Source organism: Nematolebias whitei, chromosome 13 (genome assembly GCF_014905685.2).
Source record: "Nematolebias whitei isolate Nwh7 chromosome 13, NemWhi1, whole genome shotgun sequence".
Classification (NCBI taxonomy): Eukaryota; Metazoa; Chordata; class Actinopteri; order Cyprinodontiformes; family Rivulidae; genus Nematolebias; species Nematolebias whitei.
The window spans coordinates 34,581,816-34,592,255 of NC_056510.1; positions in this window are offsets into that span (position 1 = coordinate 34,581,816).

Genomic DNA, 10,440 nt, shown 5'->3' on the forward strand with positions numbered 1-10,440 from the left:
ACCGGACTGCAGCCTTAAGTAGATGGAGAGGCTCATCAGGCTGATGGTCGCCAGGTGTTGGTAATCAGCGGCCATCAGCAAGGCAGGCTGCAGGCAGTGGGACCCTTACAATCCTTTACCTGCACTTGCTCCTTTTGCACTAACTTTTGAACAAAGTTAGTACTTATTGCATCTAACCAAGCCAGCAAACAAGCTTTAGAGACCCGCAGAGGCCTACACTTGATCCACTTGGAGACCTGAGGAGCTGTTTTGCTGTACAATAAAATCCTGTGTTCCACACTGATAAAACCCACATGGAGCTGCAGCTGTTGGGAACAAAGGTTGTGATTTGGAGAATCTAGAATGTATCCTTGAATTTTATTTATCTGCTTGATCTTGTGCAAGGTCACGGTGAGCATGATATTAATCCCTAGCAGTCAATGGGAGACGGGAATGCACTCTGGACAAATCACCTCGCCATCTCATTACCGGGTCATATAAAGGCAAACTTAACACACTTAAGCCAATTTAGAGTTGCTAAATAAACAGAATCAGAATCAACTTTTTTGTCATTGTACAGTTAAGCACAACGAAATACATTTCAGTGCAGCCATCCAAATAAAACAGGGGTAGACGGAGGTGCACGTAGGCTGCAGCTTCGCTGTGAAGTGCTGCTCTTATTGTTTAGATAAGAAAAGGGAAGAAAAACGAAGAAAGCAAAAGGTATAAAAAATTATCTCACACTGTGAGACTAACTACCCCAGCACTCAAAAAAGCAACAAAAATGGACAAAAGACATTTTGCAGGGGGGAGGAGGCTGATAAAGGCAACACTGCCAGAAAGTTCCATAGTCCAGAAAAAGACGGCACAGTGTCTATCAGCCGGCTCAGTTCTGATAAGGGTCCACAGATGTTCTTGGGGGGAAGCAGGGAGGGGCAGCAGATCAGAGCTTCATGATTTACATATCCTGCAGGAGCAATTTGAGATAAGTTGGCCTATCCAAGGCCAAGACCAAGTCTCGTTTGCCACTGTATATAAGTCTGTGTTACTGTTAGTCCTTCGTCCTGGCATTGCTTCCTGTCACCCTGGTCCTCTGCGTTTCCTACAGATTATGTAAGTTTGCTGCCCTGTCAGCTGTTGTTTTGTTATTATTAATAAATTATTTTATTAATCTCCTGAGTCCTGGATTGTCTGTCTGCACCCCTGGGTTTACCTTCACTAACCATCATTACGACAGAGACCAGCTGAACAGATCCATAATTTACGATTCGGAAGATGTGTGAAGAGAGGCTCTGAGAAAGATTTACAGGACAAGAGCAAAAGCAGGAGGGAGGCAGGTGAAGAAAAGAAAGAGTCCATCTTCATCGAGATTAAGTCAGAACAAAAAAGCTGCATGTTTTTAAAGACTGGGAAGAAACCAGAGAAAACCTACGTACTGTATGCATGGAGAGATCAGGTGAAGTCCATGCAGTTGAACCCCAAAACTTCTTACTTTAAGGCAACAGTGTAACAAATTGTGCCACCATTAGGCCTTTTTGAAATCCTTTACCTTTAATATTATTTCCTCCTTTTTTGCAAGCACACTTGCAAAATAACTAAATGGGAACTAGTTTGTCAAAATTAATTTACAATATTTCAGCATGACTTTTTCAAATAATTAAAAAAAACTGCATGTTGACACATGCGTTCTAAGTCAAAACTTTGTGTTGTGTTGCTTTGTTGGTTTGCTCATTTCTTTTGTTAAATATTTAAAAACAATTGGTTTAGATTTTTTTTAAAGTAATTTGCGTATTATTGGTTACTTGGGTGCGTTGCTATCTGCTCTTGTCCAGTCATTGCCATTGAAGGTCAAATGTCAAATGAAATTAAATATTGAAATAATCAGTTTTCAGGTTTATCTTTTAGTTAAACACTTCCATAAAAAAATCCAGTGGCCAATTTATCAGATTTATAACTTTAATGACTTGTTTTTATGTCACCTGTTCCATAACCAGCTGTAACAGAATGCTATATGGTTGCATTGTTTGCTATGGCCCTGCAACATTTCAAAGACAAATGCAGGCTTCAATGAATGACTTAATTTTTGATGTTGTGTATTTAAATTATATTTTGGTGTAATCTCCATTTCCAGTCTCATTTGGAAAGACTTGGAATCTTGAGGCGACTCAAGAGTAATGGTTTAAATGTGAAGTAGGACAATGTTATTTTCTTCAAAAAGTAGTTTCTTCACACCTGATGTCTGTCAGGGGTATTGCCACAGATGCCTCTTATGTGGCAACAGTTAAGGAGTGACCTGTACCATCCTCCATAATTTTTTAAAAATAAATTATAATTACAAAACTTTCTGGGCCTGTGTTACACCCCATCAGAATGTAACATAAATTATGTAACATAATTGCCAGGACATAACATAAATGGTGAGTCCAACTTCTGCACAACTCAAACTGTCACAGAGACTGGGTTATAATGTTATAGAAAAATGCTTTGCCTTTTCTTTTTCACTGAGACTAAGAAGAACAGGCAAAGGGAAGGAGTGCAGCAGCTGGGGAGAGGGGTTCTCTCTTGCCAAAACACGTGGTACAGCCTGGACTACGTACATGTTGACATATATCTGTATGTGATGATGTCACTCTCGTTCAAAATTGAATGACTCTCTGAAGCAAACGGCTCATAATGATCCGGTTCCTTTCAAAGAGCAATATATCCCATCTCTAGCAGACAGGTGGAGCTTAGAAGAAGGAGGCACACAGGAGGAGCAGAGAGAGGACCAGGCAAGGAGAGATGTCTGATGTCACATAGTTGTGACCCGGGTAGGAATGTGCAATATGGCATAAAATTCATATCACAAAATGTATTGTGAAGGGTGGCGATAACGATATATATCACAATATGTCTTTGGTATAAAACTTTCAATAGGAATGAAAAAAAGCATATGGTGTCCTTTTGCCATCATTTATTTTGAATTATGAAAATTCCACTACTAGGTCCAGAGAGTTTTTAAATAATAAACAAATCAAGTATTAGGCTTCTTTCTTGTAGTGCAAAACAGTGCAAAAAAGTTTTATCCATTTGTTTTAAACAAAAGAATATGTTGTTAACTCTTAACAGTTTCCAGAATTCTCACTTAAGAAATGAACAGCAACAGAGCAGAAATTTACACTGAAAACACTTCACCCTCCAACCCTCTAGTGGGCGCCTCCTTCTGCTTTAAGGAGAGTTGACACAAAATGACTCTGTGGTTTTGACCAGAGGGTCTCGCAGTAAAATCACACAACACAGCGTTCTTTTCACAGATCAGAGAGCAGGTTTCTCTAAAGCTGACCAACGTTTACTTTGACTTTTGACGGAAAAAAAACAAAACAAAACTTTGACGGAACACAGCGTTTTGCGCATGCGTCCGAATATGGCAACACTACGGCAAGCCAGCTGTAGTTAGCTTGTAGCTTCGCTACGTAGCTCTCGAAAAAAAGACTTTTAACACCACTTACGTACAATTTTCAACTAAAAAAAAGTAACGATTAAATCTGACAACTCTGATTTTACACTTTAACACCACTTATGCATAGTTTTCAACTAAAAAAGTAACGATTAAACTGGCAACTCTGATTACATCAGATACAGTATTACTGTGGTTAGCCGGTAGAAGACAAATCTCTATTGTAGGCTAAATTGCTATCATTTCTACCGTGTACCGTTTATATTGCGCATTCCTAGACCCGGGCAGCTAGAGTGAAAACATCAACCTACAGGTGCGCCACATGCATTTTTTTTCTTCTTTTGACTTCTCCCTTCTTCAGGGGTCGCCACAGCAAACTAACTTGCGCAAAGACTAGCAATTGTTTTTACGCTGGATGCCCTTCCTGATATAACCACAGACTACCAAACTACCACAGCCCTCTGTGTGGAGCAGAGAGCTGCCATCTAGGGCACCCGGGGAGCAGATGGTGCAGGTTAAGGGGCTTGCTCAAAGGCCCAGAGTGGGGAAAATGAGAGTGGAGGCAGCTGTGGGGTTTTCACCTTTCCTTACGTAGACTAACAAAAACAGGAGAAAAAGGTAAATGGACTGTACTTATATAGCGCCTTTTCATCTTATCCAGATACTCAAAGTGCTTTACACTACAATTTGTGCCCTCATTTACCCATTCATACAGTCCTATACTAGACTCTACAAAGTTAATTGAACAAATCATTCTAAAGAGACTAATCAGTGCTTTATCACATTCATACACCCATGGGACACATATCGGAGGCAATGAGGGGTTCAGTGTCTTGCCCAGGGATACTTTGACATCTGACTGCTGGTGGATTCTGTAGTGAACTCGGCCTCTGACCAAAAGCTGCCTCTGAAGACCTTCATGGGACAGGAACTGTTATTTCATTGATTTGAATCCAGAAATACAAATTAGCTCATCCAGAGACTGTCTAATTGTATCCTGAAGTAATCAATTGAAAGAACACTCTTCTTTTATATTATCATTACTATTTTACAATATCTTGATAATCAAAAGTGTGTTTAGTTCATATCATTTCTAAAGTTGAAATGAACTACTTATTTTAAATCAACTGTGAAACAGTATTAATGATTTTTTTACACCTTGTTTAAATTAGAAATCAAGTTAAATGTCTATTTACAAAGTAATTATGCATTTTGATTTTCTGTCTACAGGAGAAGTAGTGATGTCGGTCAAAAGTCAGAGACAGTCAGAAAGAAGTTATTAGAACGAAGTGTATTGTTTTTAAACATAGCAGACAGTAAATAAGAGCAACTGGCACCTGCAAAGTTTCTCACTTCTTCAAAACATTTCTCTGTCTGTACTGAACATTCCTAAACATTCCTGCTGTCCTCTTGACTTGTAATAACCCTCTGACATCACTAGAACCACCCCCTGTTGGTTGTTTCAACCAATCAGGAAGTCCTGAGTGACCGGAAGTGAGAACTCTTTAAGAGTCCACACTTCCTGGAACTACTCAGTCTTCTGAGTCGAGTTGGGGTCTTCTGCAGTCTACTGAGTTGAACTCAGTCTTTGATGGAGTCTTCCACTCCTGAGTGGAAACTGTGACTGACTCACAGCCTTGCTGTGAATCCACCCGGGCATAAGGCCCTACAACCTCGAAAGGAGCTGGTTCTGTTTAACGGAGTAAACCACACGACTTCTGACGATGCCCAGCCACTGTCCGAAGACGCTGTAAAAGGATCGTACTAATGGACTCCTGTTCCTGAGCGGAGGTATCCCCGTCTAAGGTAACGAAGTCTCTGCACGTCCTGAAGTATACCAGAGGTTTGAGCTGGTGTTGAAAGAAGCGTGCTAATTCTGGTAAACAAAACATACATCTTTCCTTCATCCATCACCCTTCAACTCTTCATTCCTTCCTTTAAAACTCTTCTATTTTGCCATTAATTTAGATGCCCTCAGAAATGTCTTGTTGTCTTATTAGTAAAGCGTGCCAAGTTTTATTAATCAGAACCAGATCAGCTAATCACGTGTACATGTTTTGATGTTAAATTTTGATTCTGTTAAATAAATGACCACATTTATTCTGATGGGTCAAAGGAAATTGACGTCTCATGTCACTGATTTAAACACTCCACTCACAGTTACCTCGTCACATGGCAGAAATTTAACTCTAAAAAGAGAGAACCCGTTATATTTAAATAATTAGTAGTGGAGGTGCAGCAAAGCTGACCTTGACACCACTACAATTCGAACCCACAACTTTTGCATTGGAGGATGACTGCTCTAACCACTCAGCCACAACCGCCCCCAGAGGCTGTAAAGGTTGTAAAATAAATGGCAATTCACCTTTACAAACTCATAAAACTATTTATAAACTAATAAATGTTGACGTGGTACAGCTGGTAAGGTGTGGCTGGTTGGTATGTGTAGATGAACATATGCATGAGATATATTCATAAATTAAACGGATTCTTTCATTTTTCTGGACTGTATATAATGTGCATTGAATTTAATAAAATGTGGACGGAAACGTTAATTATCTTTGACTCACCAACGACAGTGGGTCATTTATTAACAGAATCAAAGTTTAACACATCACACATTTACATTAATTGGCAAAATATGGAAAATAACAACATGGCTAATTTTAGCAAGCTGTACAATTTTGATTGGCCACACGGCGGTGGATGAGAACTTTACACAGACATTTCTAAAATATCTGGAATGATTTCTACCTGATAGAAGAATTTTAAAGATGGAAAGATGAAGTTAAGAGGGAGAAAAAGATGGGTGAGGGAGAATGTTTGTGTCAGCATCAGGACGGCACTCTCCGGGTTTTCTCAGCTTCTTCCCCAGTACACTTAGGTGATAGAAATCTCTTTTACCTGGAGTTGTCTCCTTGGTAAGAAGTTCCATTTAATGCACCCTTTCAGCGTCTCCGTAGGAACAGCTGTGAATCGTCCGAAGTAGTGACAGTGCCTTGTTCGACACAAGTTCACCTCACAAGTGGACTTCACATGAGTGGAGTCCGTCAGAGTTCCACTCAGAGGTGGAAGATGTTATAATCCCATAAGACTCGGAAGAGCTCTGTGGTCATGTCAGGATCTTCCTGTTTCCCAGCACGGGAGCTGCAACGACTCCAAACTCGACCCGACTCCAACTGGTTGAACTAGGAAGTACCGACATTTTAAAGAGCTCTATTTCCGGTTCATTTGGGAGTTTCTGATTGGTTAATATCGACCAGACAGAGGTGTGTTTTGTGACGTAAGAGGTCACTAGGAGTCAGAAAAACAGCAAGAATGTTATGGAACAGATTGAAAATGTTTTTCAGACAGACGAGAGGGATATTTAGACGAGTTGGCGGAAAACAGGTGCCAACAGGTGCCAGCTTCTCTATTTATGTCTGAGAGGATTTAAAAACAAGACAGCTCGTTCCAACACTTGTCTGCGTTTGACTCCAACCTTGGACCAACTCACCCTGCTCATTCAAAGACAGAAAATCAGAAAATGCATAATTACTCTGTAACAGACCTTAACATGAATTCTAACTTTGCATGAGGATTAAAAATCATTATTACTGTTTCACAGTTAATAAAAATTGATTAGTTCACTACAACATCTAAAATGGTTTGAACTAAAACACTTTGATTATCAAACATTTGTAAAATAGTAATGATAATAGAAAAGAGAGTGTTCTTTCACTTGAATTCAAGAAAGAAAGTCTCAGGATGGGTCAACCTGTATTTCTGGATTCAAATCAATGAAATGACAGTTTCGGTCCCATATGGTCCTTAGGTCAAGGTTTTGACCTTCAGGCCTAGTTCACTACATATGTGCAAAATGAATGGAAGCAGATGTCATCACTTTCATAGTTTGTTTTTATGCAGCACCACTCATCATGTAGCCAATCGCCTTTCAGCTCCTCAGTGTCTTTCATATAATCACAGCTGGCTACCTTGACACTATTTTACATACATTAGAGCAACATCACGACCTCTTCATGGCCTTTATTGACCTCTCCTAAGCTCGCCAAAACGTTTCCAAGACCCATTCCGTAGGAAACTTCTGTGGGAGGTGCTTATTAAGTTTGGCTGCGCAGCCATATTCGTTGGCATCCTCTTCCAGTTCCACAATAGCTTGGGTTACCATTGCAGGTAAAGAGTCCATACATTTCCCTGTACGTACTGGAACAAGGCCAGGATGTTGTAGTGAACTAGGCCTCCGATCAAAACCTGCCTCTGAAGACCTTCATGGGACAGGAACTGTTATTTCATTGATTTGAATCCAGAAATACAAATTAGCTCATCCAGAGACTTTCTAATTGTATCCTGAACTAATCAATTGAAAGAACACTCTCTTTTTTAATATTATCATTACTATTTTACAATATCTTGATAATCAAAAGTGTGTTTAGTTCATACCATTTTTAAATGTTGAAGTGAACCACTCATTTTAAATCAACTGTGAAACAGTATTAATGATTTTTTAATCCTCATTCAAATTATAAATCGAGTTAAATGTCTATTTTACAAAGTAATTATGCATTTTTGATCTTCTGTCTGAAATGAGAAGAGTGATGTCGGTCAAAAGTCGGAGACAGTCAAGAAACAAGTTGTTGGAACAAGCTGTCGTGTTTTTAAATCTCTCAGACAGTAAATAAGAAAACTGGCACCTGTAAGTCTGTCATTTCTCCAAAATATTTTCTCGTCTGTAACTAACCGTTCTCAAAACATTCCGGCTGTTTTCTTGACTTGTAATGACCCTCTGACATCACTAAAACCACACCCCTGTTGGTTCCTTCAACCAATCAGGACTTCCTAAAAGTGACCGGAAGCAGAACTCTTTAAAAGTCGACACTTCCTGGAACTGGGAGTTCCTCTGAGTCCCTCTTAGTTCCGTTAGTTCTTCTGGTTCTGATAGAGTTCGGCTGGAGTCCCTCTTAGTTCTGTTAGTTCTTCTGGTTCTGATGGAGTTTGGCTGGAGTTCCTCGGAGTCCCTCTTAGTTCAGCTGGTTCTTCTGGAGTTCCTCTGAGTCTTTTGAGTTCTTCTGAGTTTTTTTCAGACTCAGTCTTCTGAGTCGAGTTGGGATTATGGAGTCTTCCACATCTGAGTGGAACCTCTGACGGACTCACAGCTCGCTGTGTATCCACCCGGGAGATGAGCGTGTTGTTGAACGGAGTACCGTCACTACTTCGGACGATTCTCAGCCATCCTGAGGAGACGCTGAAAGGTAGCGTTGAAATGGAACTCCGTACCGGAGCTGACCTATCTTCTGCAAAGGTAACGAGTTGCTTCACTACCTAGTGTACCGGGGCTGAGCTGGGGTCAGATGAAGGGTGCCATTCCTCGTCAACACACTTTCTTCCTCCACATTTTCTCTCCATTTAAACTCCTTCATTTCCCATCTTTAAACTTCTATCTTGCCAGTAATTAATCCAGATGCCTTCAGAAATGTCTGTTGTTTTTATTAAGTAAAACGTGCCAAGTTTTATAAATCAGAACCAGATCAGTCTAATCAAGTGTACAATGTTTTGATGTTAAATTTTGATTCTGTTAATAAATGACCACATTTATTTTGATGGGTCAAAAAAAAATTAACGTCTCATGTCACTGATTAAACCATCTACGCACAGTACCCTGTCACATATCTGTCAAGTAGCTCGAAAAAGAGAGAACCCGTTATTAAATAAAATTGTAGTGGAGCTCTGAAGCTAACCAAGCTAATCGAGCCTTTTAGCCCACTACACTGTGTACTGGCACCTGTGCTCTTCAGTGTCTTCTTCCTATGTGTCATCCAACTTCTTCATAAGGAGTTAAAGACAGAAGTGGCACTGTAGTGGACTTCAAATTGGATGGTAACCTTTTCAACATCAAGAGGTTCCAAGCTACCACTAAACTGTCGAGAATGTGGATACTTAAGCTGCAGTATGCAGATGACTGTGCTATTAATTCAACCTTTATTTACTTTGTATACAGGTTAGTCTCAATGAGCCACAAGGACTCCTTTACAAGAGAGACCTGTTTTAAACAAAGAACACTGATGAGGCACAGACAATAATAGACAATTAAAGCTGCAAGCAGCACTGAAGGCCCTCACAGCATTGAAGGCCCTCGCAACAAAGCGCCGCTCCGGCCTTACGGTGACCACGGGAGCTCCAATGACTCCACCCAGTCGGCATCGTGAATGCTCCCGTTCCCGTCCCGCACGCATCCACCAGGGTGTGCATATGCCTAAACTTTTCAATTGCCTTCCGCCCATATCAGTATGAGAGGGTGCGCACTTGAATCATATGTTAAAACACAATATCAATGTGTTTAGACATGCTCACCGATTATGCACCAAAAATCAGGTTCCGATCGGATGATAATTCACTGAAATATAACTGTTGGAATATTTTAGGGGGCGCACTTGAGTCAAATGTTAAAGAACAATACCTATGTATCTAGAAGTGCTCACTAATCAAGCACAATAAATTTGGTGCAGATCGGATGATACATCACTAAGATATAACTTCTAGAATAATCTAGGGGCGCTCAGCAGTCAAAAGTTAAACAACAATCCCAATGTGTTTAGACATGCTCAAAGATGACGCAACAAAAATCTGGTGCAGATTGGATGATGTATTGTTAATATATAACTGTTGGAATAATGTAGGGGCGCACTAGAGTCAAAAGTTAAAAAAACAATACCAATGTGTCCATAAGTGCTCACTAATGACGCAGCAAAAATCTGGTTCAGATCGGATGTTGTGTCACTGAGATATAACTGTAGGAAGAATGCAGGTGGCGCTGTGGAGGCTATTGGCCACTTATCATGGATACCTGTTCAAGGGGTGGATAATGATCAATCTAAAAAAGTTCAATCTGGTCCTCTGGACATTCAAAAAAACAACAAAGCAAAACAACAAAAAAATGTAGAAACGTTTCGTCTCTCATCCGAGAGACTTTCTCAGTCTGAGGTGCTGTATTCAGCTCCGTCTCTTAAATAGCACCTTCTCAGAGTGGA